This window comes from Rhinoderma darwinii, chromosome 4 (assembly GCF_050947455.1).
Source record: "Rhinoderma darwinii isolate aRhiDar2 chromosome 4, aRhiDar2.hap1, whole genome shotgun sequence".
In the NCBI taxonomy this organism is placed as follows: Eukaryota; Metazoa; Chordata; class Amphibia; order Anura; family Rhinodermatidae; genus Rhinoderma; species Rhinoderma darwinii.
The window spans coordinates 68,870,420-68,887,375 of record NC_134690.1 but is presented as its reverse complement, the minus strand read 5'-3'; the positions used below and the strand labels follow the sequence as shown (position 1 = coordinate 68,887,375).

General features: G+C 41.2%; 1 long non-coding RNA gene across 1 annotated transcript in view; it reads right to left on the bottom strand.

Annotated features, from left to right (window-relative positions):
* Window positions 1–255: 255 nt before the first annotated feature.
* The window catches only part of LOC142759221 (uncharacterized), a 91,194-nt gene continuing 74,493 nt past the window's right edge, over window positions 256–16,956 (bottom strand). The window contains exon 3 of the long non-coding RNA XR_012883107.1: window positions 256–329. This is a non-coding gene — a long non-coding RNA (uncharacterized LOC142759221). The remainder of the gene's footprint in view (window positions 330–16,956) is intronic.

Genomic DNA, 16,956 nt, shown 5'->3' with positions numbered 1-16,956 from the left:
TGAATTTGGTAGCACTATTTAACCATCTGTTTGGGGAAGTATTATATACACAGATGTAGCAGAGCCAGGTTTGTCATTTTACACAGAGCTGCAGGTGACCCTACTATATTATCTCACCGAGAGTTGACGGAGAAACTCGGCTCTGCTCCATCTCTATACTACACAAAATCAATGAAATCTTCTGCAGTATATTTCATCTTACAAGTCCCAGAACAAACAGCTCATAATTACAGCACATGAAGCGATAGAGAATCTTACCGGAGGCTACGATGTTTCCTCAGCGAGCACTGGGGACGGCTACGGAAAACACGCACGAGTGTGGGGGCCAGCTACAAATAGAGGAAACAAACCGTTTTAGCCGGCAGCGTCTGCGGACACATTTGTCAGATCACATCTGATGACAAGGAGAATCTTCTCTATAAATGAGGGGACGGAGCAGCTGAGTCCACACGGAGGCAGGTTTGCTGCTGGTCTGAAGTGCGGCTCAGGGGAGGATTTTGCTCAGTCTTTTTTACCACCAGGGGCATATGACACTTCTCATTTAATGCTTCCACAAACAGGACTAAGCACTTAGAAATCTTTTTTTAAACACAAAACAGAGCAGCTGTAGCCACGGAGGGAGGGCGGAGGAGAAGAAAAAAAAACCTGAAAATGAGAGATGAGGAGGAGGGTGGAGATGATAGTAAAGATCGGGGCGATCCAACAGAACACAGCGATACAAGAGTTCTGCAGAGACGGGGTGTACTGTACTCACAGCCGTATACAGGACTCCCACATCCAGCTGGACACTGTATACACCACTATAAAGACTCCAGGGGTTCACCCAGGATGCACTTCAGCAATACAAGCAGATCCACAGCCATGGGACAACATACGGGTGCAAAGCTTATAAGAGTCCTAAAACATGCTCCATAGAAGAAGGTAAAACCCGTATTTCACCATAAAGTTAGTGTCCTAGTCCGGTCACCGTGATGGATTCACTTTAAATGTCTTTTCAGCAGTTATACTGAATGTATTAATAACCGATATGGCCTCTATCCCATCCAGGATTGTCACCCAGCTTTTCCATACTCCAGAAAAGCAAATATATTGAATTATATCCCAGTAAGAACAGGGGGGTATATTGTCACGTAACCAGGCAGATCTGCCATTCAGGAATCTGGGAGTATGAGACAACCCTGTGTGAGCTATGAAGCCATGTTGGTTGTTCTCCAGCTGTCCCAGAAGCAAATATACAGATGTAGTATAGGTGAATTTGGTGCAGCAGAGCAGAGTATGTCACTGTGCACGATTCATTGTAATATGTTTTACTCAGGACTACAGGTAAATCTTTTGAGCGATCGTAACTCTGTTCACTAAATGACAAACTCATCTCTGCAACTGGAAAATCCAGAAATCTGTGAACGGAATTTTAGGGAGGAATCTTCTGGCTTAATAAAACAAATCACAAAAGTGGAAAATCACTACAAACAAATCACAGCATTGGAGTCCAAACCAGTTAAAATATTTAGTACACAAGGGGGCGCCAATACTTAACTGGACTTGCTTAAAAAAAAAATAACACCTTAGAAAAAAAAAAAAGTAGGGCAAAGTAAAAAAGGGAGCGATGGCGTTCATTAGCGATCTGAAAAGATTGATTGCAAGCTCTTCAGACCACTTCGGTCTATGTCAGGCAGTGAACCCCTGCAGTCTGTGTACACCAGTATAAATAGCGTCCAGCTGGATGTGGGCGTCCTGTATACAGCTGTGAGTACAGTACACCCCGTCTCTGCAGGACTCTAGTATAGTGGTGATGTGTTGGATCGCTCCTATCTTTACGATCATCTCCTCCTCATCCCTCATGGCCGATACACAGAAAAAAAAAAAAAACTGATCCCATTTTACACATCATTTCTGGCACGGACTGGCTACAATAAAAGAAAACAAAAAAAAACAAAAAAAAACAAAAAAAAACTTTTTCCGACAGATTGATCCATAATAAAGCCTCAATAGAATTCTATGGGCTTGTACTGTGCGTCTAATTTTACATAAAATGTACACAAAATTGTGGCATGTTCCACTGCATGTCATATTACAGATGTAGTCTCCACTTGAAGAATAGGATGCTACATCAGCAGTGTATGAAGTGCCAGGTGTCTTCTACATTACATTGCTGTGTACATGAACCTGTAGGGTCAAATCTCTACATTAAACCGTGTGTACCTGTTTAGTCTCGGAGAGTAGCGTTTGCTTTTAGACATTGTTGGATAGGAGAACAGGCAGGCTTGACTGGCACATAACAGAGAGCACAAATGACAGGTAAAAGCGACCATTGGCAGAACGATTAATCGATAACAATCAAAACTATTTTTCCATCATTGATAATTTTTTCGTCTGAATGGAAATTGTCCCATTGTTCGGAACATGAATTTTTAAGTTTTCATACAATTCGTATAAAAGTTTCTTTACCAAATCTTAGAAAGATGAAAATGGAGCAACTCAAAAGCACAAGGTTTCCCATGATGTGGATGATTTGCCATGGGAGGAATTGCTTACATTGTGAGAAATCTTTCTACCTTTATGTCCCTTTCCCAAAGAGCTTTTCAGTCCACTTGTTGTATTTGGACAAATCTCTTTTGGTTACAAAGGTGGACATGCCTATTTCTTTATTGTTCCAATGCATTTTAATTGAGACATAAAGCAACATGGCAAACATTAATTTTGCAACTACAGCTCCTACTGAAACCAATTTGTCCCCATGGTAACAGACTACAAACAAATTCTGTGTAGTCTGATCCTGAAGTCATATTGCCATCCATCTATCCTTTACTTCTTGTTAATCTATCAAATGTAGGTCAGTGAGAAGTAGGGGACAGATGTAGGAGAAAATGACTACGGAATCACACTACACTGGGTTTGTTTGTAGTCGGTTAAAATGAAAACACATGGCCTGTGTAGGAGCTGTCGACACAACAATAGATTTTACCTTCTAATTTTACTAATGAATACATGTACACACCAAGTCGTTATATGTCCTTGAGTCGTTTTCTCCGTCAAACAGTTAACAATTCTATTTGTTTCTCAGAAAGACGCATTAGCGAGAAAGCAGAGGTGGTCATCCAGCTTTCCCAGACTCTGTATGGCAAACCTGCCTAGTTATGCAGCTCCTCTGCTCCAATACCACTGCATACCCAGGCAGATTTCACATTCAGTGTCCAGAAAGCTGAGTGACAACCACTGTTACCTGTAATAGAGGCCATATCGGTTGTTAAAGTTTTTCTAGAACAAACGGTTTAAAAATAATTTTTAACAAGTTGTCAGAAAAGGACAAGTCCAGGGCTTAAATTGAATGCAATATTTGAATATTGGGGGAAATGTTCTCCAGAGCCAGAAGCAAAGCATATATGTGCTATACAGCTAAATAAACATGTAAAAAGCTATACAGATATTGTATCATTAATAATTAAAGTAGTCGTATCTTTGTATATAGTGAGATCAGCCCCTATGACAGTTTGTTGAAAGTTACTTTTTTTTCCCCAGCCGCAGGCCCATGTCAAACACACCAGTCACTATAAATAAAACCACACTTAGATGCCCTCACAAGGCAAAGGGGTTAACCCCTGCTAACAATATTGAATGTGCCTGATAACAGATGTCCTGCTGAGGCCCCTTTTACTCTGCCCCATGGTCCCACTGTTCTCTCGGGTTCATACCTCGCTGCCTCTCCTATTAACAGAGGACGTCACTGCGTGATCAATGACCTTAACCCCTTGGAAACTCTTATTAATGTCTTTCCACAATAGCCTCGGCCAAGTTCTCCACTGAATTCATCATCTATTTTTCCCTAACAGGGCAGGAAACAAGCAATTAGCATGTGTGGATGCGAGTCCTGAAACTAATCCTACACAAGATCCTTTGCCTACACACACTAAAGGAAGCTGAATAAATGCCAATTATAATGTGCCCTATCAATTCTCCAGAACCCAGTGACACCACAGAGGCTTGAGCTAATATTAAATGTTAGCAAACTGAAGTCAATTTGTACATTCAATTTCTTTTTTTTATTAGGAAACCGATGTATGTGGCATGATTTGTGTATCATTCTGTGACACAGAATACATAGTTACATAGCTATAGTTCGTATGGTTGAAAAAAGGCACATGTCAATCAAGTTCAACCAAGAGATGGGAAAAGGAAAGGTAAAAATTTCTACACATAGGAGCGAATATTTTTTCATTCTAGGAAATTATCTAACCCTTTTTTAAAGCCATCTACTGTCCCTGCTGTGACAGCTCCTGCGGTGACTATTCCATAAATTCACAGTTCTCACAGTAAAGAAGCCTTGTCGCCTCTGCAGCTTGAACCTTTCTTTTTCCAGACGGAGGGAGTGCCTCTTGTTTTTTGAGGGGGTTTTACATGGAACAGGATTTCACCATATTTTTTGTATGTGCCATTCATATATTTATATAAGTTAATCATGTCCCCCCTTAGTCGTCTTTTTTCAAGGCTAAATAGGTTTCGTTCTTTTAATCTTTCCTCATAACTTAAATTCTCCATGCCCCTTATTAGCTCTGTTGCTCTTCTTTGTATTTTTTCTAGCTCCAGGGCATCCTTTCTATGAACTGGAGCCCAGAACTGAACTGCATATTCTAGATGAGGCCTCACTAATGCTTTGTAAAGTGGTAATATTACATCCCTGTCCCGCGAGTCCATGCCTCTTTTAATACACGACAATATCTTGCTGGCCTTTGAAGCAGCTGATTGACATTGCATGCTGTTATTTAGTTTATGATTCACAAGTACACCCAGATCCTTCTCAACAAGTGACTCTCCCAGTGTAGCTCCCCCTAGGACATATGATGTATGAAGGCTGTTCGTACCCAGGTGCATAACTTTACATTTATCTACATTAGACTGAACATTACTACATAGCTTGGTGTCATCTGCAAAAATAGAAATAGTGCTATTAATCCCATCCTCTATATCATTAATAAATAAGTTGAATAATAGTGGTCCCAGCACTGAACCCTGGGGTACACCACTTATAACCGGTGACCATTCAGAGAAGGAATCATTGACCACAACTCTCTGGATACGGTCCTTGAGCCAATTCTCAATCCAATTACAAACTATATTTTCTAAACCTATAGTCCTTAATTTACCCATTAGACGTCTATGAGGGACAGTGTCAAATGCCTTTGCAAAGTCCAAAAACACTATATCCACAGCGGCCCCTCTGTCTAGGCTTCTGCTCACCTCTTCATAAAAACAAATCAGGTTGGTTTGACAACTTCTGTCCTTAGTAAAACCGTGCTGGCTGTCACTTAATACTATTTATTGTCACATAATTCTGTATATAGTCCCTCAAACATTTTAATTTTCAAACATTGTATTTCATACGATATAAGAGCACAAAATACCATTCTGCGACAAAAACAAAACAACACTTCTGAGGTACTCGTGACACAAATGACTGTTTAGATTAATAATTTGTGGTATAGTATATTTCAATGCAGAATTTAGTTTTATGTACTTTTATTTGTGGAGTACAGGTATTTAGTATTTGCAAACGCATTTTATACTACTAAAACAACAGCACACATGATTACCACCAGCTATACTTATACTGCCACTTCATAATCAATTGGTCAATAGGTTGTATTCACACATGCAGGTTTTAGTTCTGTTTTTTTTATTCAGTTTTTGAAGCCAAAACCAAGTTTGGATCATAAAGGTAGAGAAAGCATAACAGACCGATACTACTTCTACTCTTATTTGAATCCACTCCCGGTTTTGGCGTCAAAACCTGCCACGTGTGAATACATCCTTAGCAACACTAAAGCTTTCTATAAAGCACAGATGCGACTAACATGTATTACCCAAGAAACATGGAGGTGTTGTGGAAAACACACAGAGCGACTTGACAGCTGCTCTGTGTTTTGTAAAAAGTAGTGGATTGCTTGATCAATATGATGTTCAGCAAGAACACCTCTTCAAAGGAAAAGGAATTTGCGTAATTGCGTTGATAAACGTGTCCCGTTATCTTGGATATAAAACGTCTAAAATAATATTGGTAAATCGGGTACCATCTCTTTAAGAAATCAGCCCTCTTCCTGCTTCATCCATTGAAATCCATAGACAGGCCACTGTAGCTGCACAGGGAAGCAGCATTTAGCGACTAATACAATGGCAGATATTCCGTGATATCCCTAGAATGCGGTGGCAAAATAAAGTCATTGTTGTCCCCCATTGCTTAGGTTTTCAGAACCTGGAAATCCGTGTATAGCCCTTAGTAGTAATGTTAACAGAGAAGTGACTCATTTCTACTGCGGACATTTGATACTTCCGTATAACCATGACAAAGTGTCACCCTATAAGCATTACCAAAACAAGACTGACCGCACTAGTAGTAGTAACTAAAACGGGAGGGTGGGGGTTATAACCTCTGGGCTACAAAGTAAGTTATGTGTAGAATGTTATGAACAAGGAAATGATACATTGTTGATGGTAGAAAAATAAAACAAATTATGAATCCAGTCTCTAGTGAATTCTTCAGATACTTTTTTCTATTTCATAACTTATCACGTTATATTTTTTTCCAGCTGCTTGCTCTACCAGGCATTGCTTTCTGCATTTGTTGAGTTCTTGCGCTCAGACTGCCCAGTAATGAGACGTACCAGTGTCTGTAAAACAATCTGTACCCACGTCCTGGAATAGTCATTTATAGGGCAGTGAGGTCATGTCTTATATACAGAATCACATTCCACATGGTCCTCACACCCCAGTCTGCATGACAGAGTGTGTGTGGGGGGGGATTTTTGGTTAGGACGATAAAATGGAAGTGTACATAGGGGGGGAAAACACTGACTGTTGGCAGGGAAACTCACATAAACAGGACCAAGAAGATTACTATGGGGTCAGGGGAAAGGAAAATGAAGACAGACCATATGAGTCAGTATTTGGCTTCAGAGGAATATAAATCTCAGCAGGGTAGAGGAACACTGTGGGAGGTGGGACATCTACTAGGGGCCACTTTGTCATATTTATATAAAATATGAACATAGTTTTCTGCACAAAGCATGTTCTATAATATTAGTGAAATATTTGATTTTTATTCTTCACTTAATGGGAAAGGTTCACTTTTTTGTTTCAAGAATTAAAACCGTATAGTAAAAAAAAAAAAAAAATTCTCCCTTTTTTTTTCAAATTTAATTTTATTCACACAATTATGGGAGCGGTCATCTTACGTAAGCTGCTTATCTGAGCTGTGAACGGCAGCTTGAGACCTCAGTCAAACAATTACATATTGAGTTAAATGAGTGTGTTGTGAGCATGCTCGGTGACATGCGGAGTGCTCACTGTCCAGGGAGTGGGATGGAGTGCTATTGAATAGCCGAGTTGTCTCCATCAGCTACTGTCCATGGTGCGATCCTATGTTATCGGTCTCCAGATTTATAATTGAGGAGTTACCTTTTCCTTGTAATCCTCCCCGTGATGGGAATGAGAATCCACGGCAAATGTGCAGCCAATTTGTGGCAATATCTGCATGTGCTGCTTGCGGATTTTCTGTGGATGTCATCAAGGAGTGACATCCACTGCAAAATGGTAAACCCGTGACCGAACAGGAATGCTTTGGATTAAAAGATTCACAGCTTGCCCTCACATGTACAGGGGAAAAATCTGCTACAAGTGAATGGGATTTTGAAAACCCCATTCACATGTAATGTACTGGGTCGTGGATTTTCGGAGCGGATTGTCTGAACGTGGCCTAACGCGTTAGATCTATTGTATTCCAAAACCGGTGATTAAAGGGGGTGTTCTGCATTAAATAACAGAGCTCTGGATGGCCTCTAATTACCAAATATAAATATAATATTATATATAATATACTATAGGTTTATTTACTTAGAGTTGGCTGGGCTATTATTTTACAATCTTTAAAATATCCAGAAGAAGCATTTTAAATAAAAACCTCCTCGCTCAGTAAATTGTGAAACTGGCCATTTTGAGGTGATTTCTAGCCAACTCCAATAGACTCACAAACTACATATCAGAATTTTCCTTTCAACACGTTCTTATATTTTTAGCCTGTAAGAAATGTGATCCCGTAATTCTTTTCATTTCCAAATCCACATTTTTTCCGCTGTACTTTACCAGACTGGTTACAGCTACTTAGGTCATTCTATAAACTGTGTGCCCAGTACACGATTAACCCCCTTCGCCCACAATTCCCAAACTTTTCTTAACTATTCACATACTTTTGTTCTTGGAAATGCCTACACGTATGCTCAAGCACCAATTCTTGAACAACTGCGACATCGTGTAAGGGACTTTTCACACAGCTGTATTTTTCTACTTTCCTCCGATGGGATCCACTCCCATTTTTGGCAAGAATTATATGGATGTAACTGTAGTTGAACACTCGCTGTATGATGCACGGTTAGGGTTATTTTACACAATCAGATTTTAGCTATGTGCTCCCCTCGGTCATTTTATGCCAAAAATTGGAACAGGTCCCCAAAAGAGGAAAGGAGAAGACCCCTTTCTTAAGAAGGAAACACAGACCTCAGGTTTGGTAAATGAGCCTTATAGTGGAAAGACTTTACCTAGCCCAGAGGCACACTGGTGTAATTTGGTCCACACACCCTATTATTTTTTAATTTATTCTAGTATACTCATCTCATGAAGAATACACTGCTGGAGGACCTATTCTTAGAACAGCTGTGCTGTTACTCTGTTATTCTTCTTGGAAATGTATGAATAAATTGAGAACTGGGTGTTACCATTCCTCTAGTCAATAGGGTGTCTCTCTACACAGTCTGACACTGTCAGCACTGATTGGACAGAGTCAGATTATGGTCTGTAGTAACGCACCCCACTAAGAGTAATGGTAACACCCAGTTGTCAATTTTTTTCACATTTTCAAGAGGAATAACAGAGGAATGGCACAATGCAAGTCTTTACTACAAACATGTCAGGAGAGCCAAAAGTCCACATTAAATCGTACCAATAAACTACCATGCTGTGCTATTTTCCTTTTATAAAAATGGCATTTGCCATATGGGGCCTTAGGAAAGCTTGGGGAGAAAACGCCAGGCCATATGTTTGTCACCCAGCTTTACCGGAAACATGTATAAAAAACAAATGCTAAAGAATTTTTAACTGGTCATAAGACAACTCAAGAACTATTTATAGAGAAAAATACAGGAAAAAAGGAGTAATATGACAAGTCCTGTTGTAATAACGTAGATTATAACAGGACGACAGTGCTGTAACTTACAGTAAGTAACATAGGACTATTCACGTGGTAAGAGAAGTGTCTATATGGGTTGTGTGAGCTCAGATGAAGAATATCTTCCATACCACAGACTGTGTAGGATGAAGAAAAATAACTCCATGCATTTCTTATGAGTGACTTGTGCACCTTCCTGTAAAGTGTAGGAAGAATGACCTCACCTCTCAGCATCAGAGACCAAGACTTAAACAGGGATCATTATTAAGACAGATACAACATGGGATATGTGACCCATGCTTATTGCTGACAGAAGTGACACTCTATTAACTACTACTTTTGAGCCAAAAGCAATTAAAATCAACCCAGCTAAGGATCAGGAGCATCTACAGCACCTGGTTTCATGATCACTTGTGTTAAAAGAGCTTTTCCACCTAAGGTGAGCTTCACACGTCGCGGACCAAATACTTTTTGGGAAAAATAAATAAACATTGCAGAAAATTGGCACGGTTTTGTCGCACATCGGCAAGAAAAATGCATTTTCACCACAACATGAAAACCCAGAGCTGCAAAAAAAATCTGAATAATAATCGCACAGAGAAACAACAAAAGACCCTCTCTGCCCAATGTCAATTTGTTCCTGAGCAAAGACATCGGAGACAGACAGATTACTAGGGATGTGTTGCCTGACAACCCTATGTAAAAGGTTGCAAGGTGTCTGTCAGTGTATCCCTAACAACCAGATGGTCTTAAATCCTTCAAGCTCAAAGTTGGCACTATGCCTAACAAGAGGAATAGACTACCGCGGCAGCTATTGCCATGTCATTCCTTATATCATACTACGTTATGAAGCATTTCTCCAAAAAAGAAGAAGTTTAGATGGAAAGATACATCGACACAGTGGTCCATCTTCCTTTTTATCTCCGTGAACTAATGGCTTTATGAACAAATGTAATTGTTTTATGGAGTAGAAGTCTTAGAGTATAGAAGAGGTTTTCCAAGATACAACATTGATGGCTTAGGGCCCTTTTACACCAGCCAATTATCAGGCAAACTAGCAACAATCAGCCGAACGAACGAGCAAAATGCTTCTTCATCGGCTGATTGTATCTCGGCAGCACACTTCCCTGTGTAAACAGGGAGATGTGCTGCCGACCTGATAGAAACGTATGGGAACGAGCGATCGTACTAAAAAGCACTTGTCCCCATACATAGATCCTTGTGAAAGGGGCAAACGTGTGCCGATCAACGTGCGCTCTTGTTGATCGGCGCTCGTTTACACGGCCCTCATCGGGCCGTGTATTAGAATCCTTAGACTTCGGATAGTGATCTGTGGGGTTTCAACTTCTGGGATCCTAAATGATCAGCAAGACATTGCAACTCCGCCCTTCACCAGGCACATCGGCATGTACGGACGATTCGCTGTGCCTGGATAAACATTGAGTAAGCACCCTTGTGTTCAGACTATCAGTGGGTGTTAAGGATAGGCCATCAAAGTTATATCCCGGAAAAGTAGGAATTAGACCTACCGGTAATTGTATTTCCAGGAATTCACCATGACCGCACAACAGGAGGTTGCCCTATTGACCTTTATAGGGACAGGAAGATACAGGGGTTAAAAGGCCCCTCCCACCACCCACTTGCCAGTGTTTTTCAATTACTACACCAGGATGGATGCAACCCTAGGGATAATAACCGACATGTTACTTGCACAAATCAGAATTTCAATAAAAGGGAGGGAATGTAAGGGTGCGGTCATGATGGATTCCTGGAAATACAATTACCGGTGGGTCTAATTCCTACTTTCCAGTACATCTCTCATGACAGCACCACAGGAGCAAATACCAAATTAGAACGCTCAGGGAGGGACTATGGATTGGAGGACTTTCTGTCCAAAACATAAATCCGTATCTGACAGAACAACTAGCCTATAATGTTTGCAAAACTTATGATGGCTTGACCAGGTGGCAGCTCTGCAGATCCACAGAGGCTTCTCTTTCTGCCCAGGATGCCGAAACTGCCCTAGTTGAATGGGCTTTTATGCCTTGTGGGGCACAGTGTCCTTGGGACTTGTAGGCTTCTTGTATGGTAGTTTTTACCCATCTTGCAAGAGAGACTTTCTTTCCTCTATTCTTTCCACCATACAGGACAAATAGATTTTTATCTCGTCTCAAAGAGGAGGTTCTATCTAGATAATAAAAGAATTGTTCGCCTGACATCCAGGCAATGGAATTTTTCTTCTTTTTGGTCTTTAGGATCTGGACAAAAGGAAGGTAGAATTATTTCTTGGTCTCTATGGAAGGCAGTAGGCACTTTCGGAATAAAATGAAGGGTCTAGTTTTAGAATGATCTTGAATTCTTAGGTAGGGTTTTATGACCGAAAGAGAGTGGATTTCTCCAATCCTTCTCGCTGATGTAATAGCGACTAGAAATGCAGCTTTTAGCGTTAAAAAAATGAATATTAATTGAGTCGAGAGGCTCAAAAGGAGGGGGATCACAAAGAGCAGTTAGGGCGCCATTTAAATCCCAGGTAGGTACGGATTTCTTTAGGGAAGGTTTAAATTTAGAAACTGCTTGAGTGAATCTTCTGATCCACCGATGTTCAGCTAAAGGAGTATTGAAAAAATAGCTTAGGGCTGAAATTTGCACTTTTAAGGCACTAGGGCTAAGCCCTTTTTTGAATCCGGATTGTAAGAAATCTAGGATCTTTGCAATGTTGGGAAGAAAGGGGTCTGGTCCCAGATCTCCATACCAGGAACAGAATGTCTTCCAAATTTTTTGATAGATTCTAGAGTTTAAATTACCTAGTCTGACAGACCGTGGTTTCTCAGGATCTGCCTTTCAGGATCCAAGCTGACAACTCCAGAGTTTCTACTCCTTGAAAGAATAAGTGACCCTGGGAGAGAAGGTTCTTATTGACTGGGAGCATGATAGTGTCTTCCAATGCTAGGTACTTTAGGATTGGAAACCAGCTTCTTTTTGGCCAATAGGGACGAATGATAAGTTTTGTCAAATCTTCCTGGATTTTCCTTAATTCCACTGGTATTCGAGGAAATGGAGGAAAGGCATAGGCCAGATCCACGTCCCAGGGTTAGGATAATGAGTCTACCCTAAATGGGTTGTCGGAGATTTAGGGAGAAGATTTGTGCAGAGAGGGCCTGAAGATGTGCGTCCTGCCCCCCCCCCCCCGATGGCAAAGAAAGGACACTGCCGTTATTTTGTCTGATAAAATTCTTATATACATCCCCTTTATGATGGGCGTAGCTTTTATGAATGTCTCCCATACGGCTTTTAATAATCTTCATCTGAGTAGGCCATGTGCCCTGAAAATGCTGGTCTTGGACCACTGACCCCGAGCCATGTTTGCTAGCATCTGTGGTAAATACCACATAAGAAGTTTTCCATGGGACCCCCTTGCTTATGTTGTTTGGGCAGAGCCACCAGTGGAGAGATGACTTCACTGTTTGAGAATCTGAATCTTTGAATTCAAGGAGTCCTGTTTTTGATCCCACTGGGACAGGATTAGATTCTGTAAGGGTCAGGAGTCGAATTGGGTCCACGGAATGGATGCAAGACGTCAACAATCCCAACGTCCGCATTCCATCCCTTATGGAACAGGTGTTTCTTCCCCAAAATGTCCTCACTTCGGCCTGTAGAAGTATTTGTTTCTCCCTTGGGAGGAAGGAATGTTGGAGGGAGGAGTCTAACAGCACTCCTAGGAAGATTTTCTGTTTTTTTGGGGAGGAAGACTTGACTTCTCCAAGTTGATTATCCATCCCAATTCCTGTAGTAGGGAAAGAACCTGTAACCGATGGCTTTTTAGGATAGACTGAGTATGTGCTATTAGCAGGAAATCGTCTAGTTATGAGATAATTACTATGCTTTGACTCCTTAAAAATGGCATAATCTCTGCCTTAATCTTTGTAAAAATTCTGGGGGCAGAGGAAATGCAGAAGTGGGGACAGACAAATTGGAAGTGAAGAACGTAAAGGATCGCTCTGAATCGCGAATCTGAGCAATCTTTGGTAAGCTGGGTGGATAGGGACATTATAGTACGCATCCTTTAAATCTATCGTACACATTGATGCTTCTTTCCTTATTAGAGTAGTCGATCTGATAGACTCCATTTTGAACTTGCGATATGTCACCCATTTGTTAAATAATCTCAGGTCGATTATAGTCCTGTAAGAACCGTTTGGCTTCTTTACCAAGATGATTTTTGAGTAGTGGCCCTTGAATCTTTCGTTGTGGGGTACTGGAGTAATCTTTTAATTGTAGCAGTTTCTTGACATCCAGGATGAGAAATTGATGAAGATCTCGACTGGTACTTGGTTAATAGAAACTTTTCTGGTGGAATGGAGGAGAACTCTATTTTGTACTATATACCTTCTTATATATAGGACTTCCATACCTTCTATAATTTGCAGAACCCAAGGGTTCTGGGTTATTCTGGTCCATTTGGAGTAAAAATGTAGGAGCCTTCCCCCTACACTTCTGGCTTCATTGCATTAGGGCTGAAATGAGTTATTGGGGTTGATGAGATATCCTCGACCCCTTCCACCCTTGAGGTAACTCCAGCGGTCGGACTTCCCTTTACCTCTGTAAAGTTGTTTCCCTCTGTTGGCGAAAGTTACGAAACTGAGGGGTCTTTTTAGGTTTCTCTTCTGGAAACCCCTTTTTCTATCCGTTGCGCTTTCCAGCATGTTATCCAGGAGAGGACCAAACATCAGAGATCCTGTGAACGGGATGGAACGTAGTTTGTTTTTAGACTTCGTGTCTACTGACCACATCTTGAGCCATAATGCTCTTCTGGCAGCATTTGATAGAGCCCCATTTCTGGCAGCAAATCTAATGGATTCGGCTGATGCGTCTACCAAGAATCCGGTTGCCATTTTTAGTAAGGGTAGAGATTCCAATAGATCTTTTCTTGACGCTTTCAGTATTAAATGGGCCTCCAGTTTGTTTAAACAAATAAATATCGATCTTGCTATAGATGTGGCCGTGATATTTGTAGAAATTAAAGCGGATGAAGATTCCCTAGCTCTTTTCAGCAGTCTATCTGCCTTCCGGTCCATGGGGTCCTTTAACAAAGGAATCTTCAAAGGGGATTGCGTTTTTTTTTTTAGCAACCCTAGTTACTGGGATATCGACTTATGTGATCTCATCCCAAGGTTTCGTGTCTTCTGGATCAAAGAGAAGTCTGTTTTTAAATTCTCTTGAAATGAGTCTATTTTCAGAATCCTCCCATTCCACCGTTACCATTTTCTTGAGATTTTCATTCACCGGAAAAATCTTTGTTTTCCTCTCCGTCAGGCCCCCAAACATTTCCTCCTGGATGGTATGGGGTTGGTCTTCTTCCGGGATATCCATTGTCTCCCGTATTGCCTGGATTAAAGTATCAGACATATCAGAAGAGAAGAAAAAACATGTTCTGTGTAGATGAGTTTGAAGGTAAGAGTTCCTCTCCTTCTAATTCATCCTCCGATAAATAATAACACTCCTGCTCAGAGTCAGACCCCTGAGATGGTGGGCACCATTTTTGTTCCACTTCAGTCCGTGTGAGGGAGTGTGACGGAGTTCTTTCTGAGAAGGGGCGAGGGAGGCTTCTGACTGACTCAATTCCTCACGTATAAATAGCCCTAAGTTCAAACATAAACGTAGGCTGTTCCTCTTTAAGTAGTTTTGTGATACAGTCTTGACACAAGTGCTTCTTTTGCAATTCTAGCAGTGATTTCCCACAAGTCGCACATTTTATAACTTTCTTTTTAGGGTCTGTCTCAGAGGAATCCTTATCCTAGAGAAAACAAAGGCAGGTAAAGTAAGGTTTCCCGCCTTCAAAGATGGCCACGGACCAGAAGTAGCCTGACGTAATTTCCGGAGATGCAGCTACTCACCGAGATGCGGCCGCGTCATAGCCGGCGACTCGTCACTTCCAGCTGCGCGGTGCTCATGAGGATATCTCCGGCGCTACCAACCTTATGGAGCTCCCGGTGCCAGTGTGGTCTCGCAGCCTCCGACCGAAGCCTGGACTTGGGAATCTCGAACCCGTACGCTACCGGAATTCCGCCTAGAAGTCCTAACGTAGGTGCTTTGGTTGGGAAGCTAGAGAGGTAATTAGCCTAGGCACATAGGGGAAATAGAAGGGAGAGGACACAGACTCCCCGATCTCGTCCCCTGCCCGAATTTATCCAGGAGCGATGTCTCTCTGCTCCTGACCCTGTAGGGACAGGAAGAACACTGGCAAGTGGGTGGTGGGAGGGGCCTTTTAACCTCACTGTCTTCCTGTCCCTATAGAGGTCAATAGGGCAGCCTCCTGTGGTGCGGTCATGAGGGATGTACTGGAAAACCCTTTAACCAGTAAAATTAAAAACCCAATAACAGCGATTTGTCCCCCTTTTGTCAAGAGAACAGTCAGAGCTGCAACAGAATGTCGATTTTTTAGATTCTTAAAAGACTAACCTGCTTATTGCGCTGCAGTAAGGAATACGCATGAGTTAATGTTTTAGTAGGCAGTATTTTCATTCAGGAGTCTTAGAAAACAGTGTGAAAATCCATGTGAGAGCTGTAATGGCCACAATAGGGTTTGACATTGATCTCTTCTAGAAAAATATATAACTAATAAACAACCGGATATAACTTAGGCACTTCCGCCCATAAATTAGAACAGTATTCGTTTAACGTATACATCATGAAAGGCTTTTAAAAGCCTGTGACACATGACATAAGTCACCCATAAGCTTGGCACAGTACACTATATTTTGGGGGATTTTTTTTCGGGATTCGGCAGGATGGAACAGTAGTCTATAGTAATATTCCAATATGTAGTAATATTCCAACCTTCAGAATAGAAAAATAGACATTTAGCATGTACATCAGGAGCTTTCCCAACGTACATGCTAAACTTAGGGTAAAACCATGATGTGAATGAACAGAGCCTAATACACCTCAAGGACTATTACAGATGTTTTGTTATCTCTAAACCAAATCTTAATGCAAAAATAAAATAAAAAATAACACAACAACAACATGCAGCGGGAGAAGGATATAAATCACCCACAATATAAGAAATATGTTTTATATGGATTTGATTAACAAATTAAATGTTAGGGAGGTGGCCTCTATGATTGCATAACCTGTCAAAACCTTTCCTCACAAAGCAGTGTATTATAAATATTGGCTAGACATACATTTCGAGGTTACCGTAAAGATTAAAATGTCACATTCCATTAATTTTACTACGTTTACCAAGTCAGGAAAGGGGAAGTCTCATCAATATTTGACAGATGTGACTGGAAGTAATCCCTTGTAGAGCTTTAGAAACCAAGGGATTAAAGGTTGTGAAAGTGAAATTATGAGTTGGTCAGGAGAGAGAATTTTGACATTCCTCATGCTCTCTCATAATACTGTATATTATGGATTGTAGCACAATTGTTGATGGTATAATGTGCAGTCCCAACCAAAAGAAAGATAGGGGCTGGTTGGGACTGCACATTATACCATCAACAATTGTGCTACAATCCTTACCCCTTTAATGAGACAGAGTTCAGTGATTGGTGGTTGCCTGACAACGGTGGACGCTCTGCGAGCGAGGTGCATGGGGCGGAGAACACGTTGTCGTCATTACGCTCTTGAAGCATCCTGTTACATAGCGACGCAAGACTTCCGGTCTCTCAACCGGATGTCGGCAACACATACACACACTTACATATTTTGAATACTACGTATTGTGGAATGATCTCCAGTAT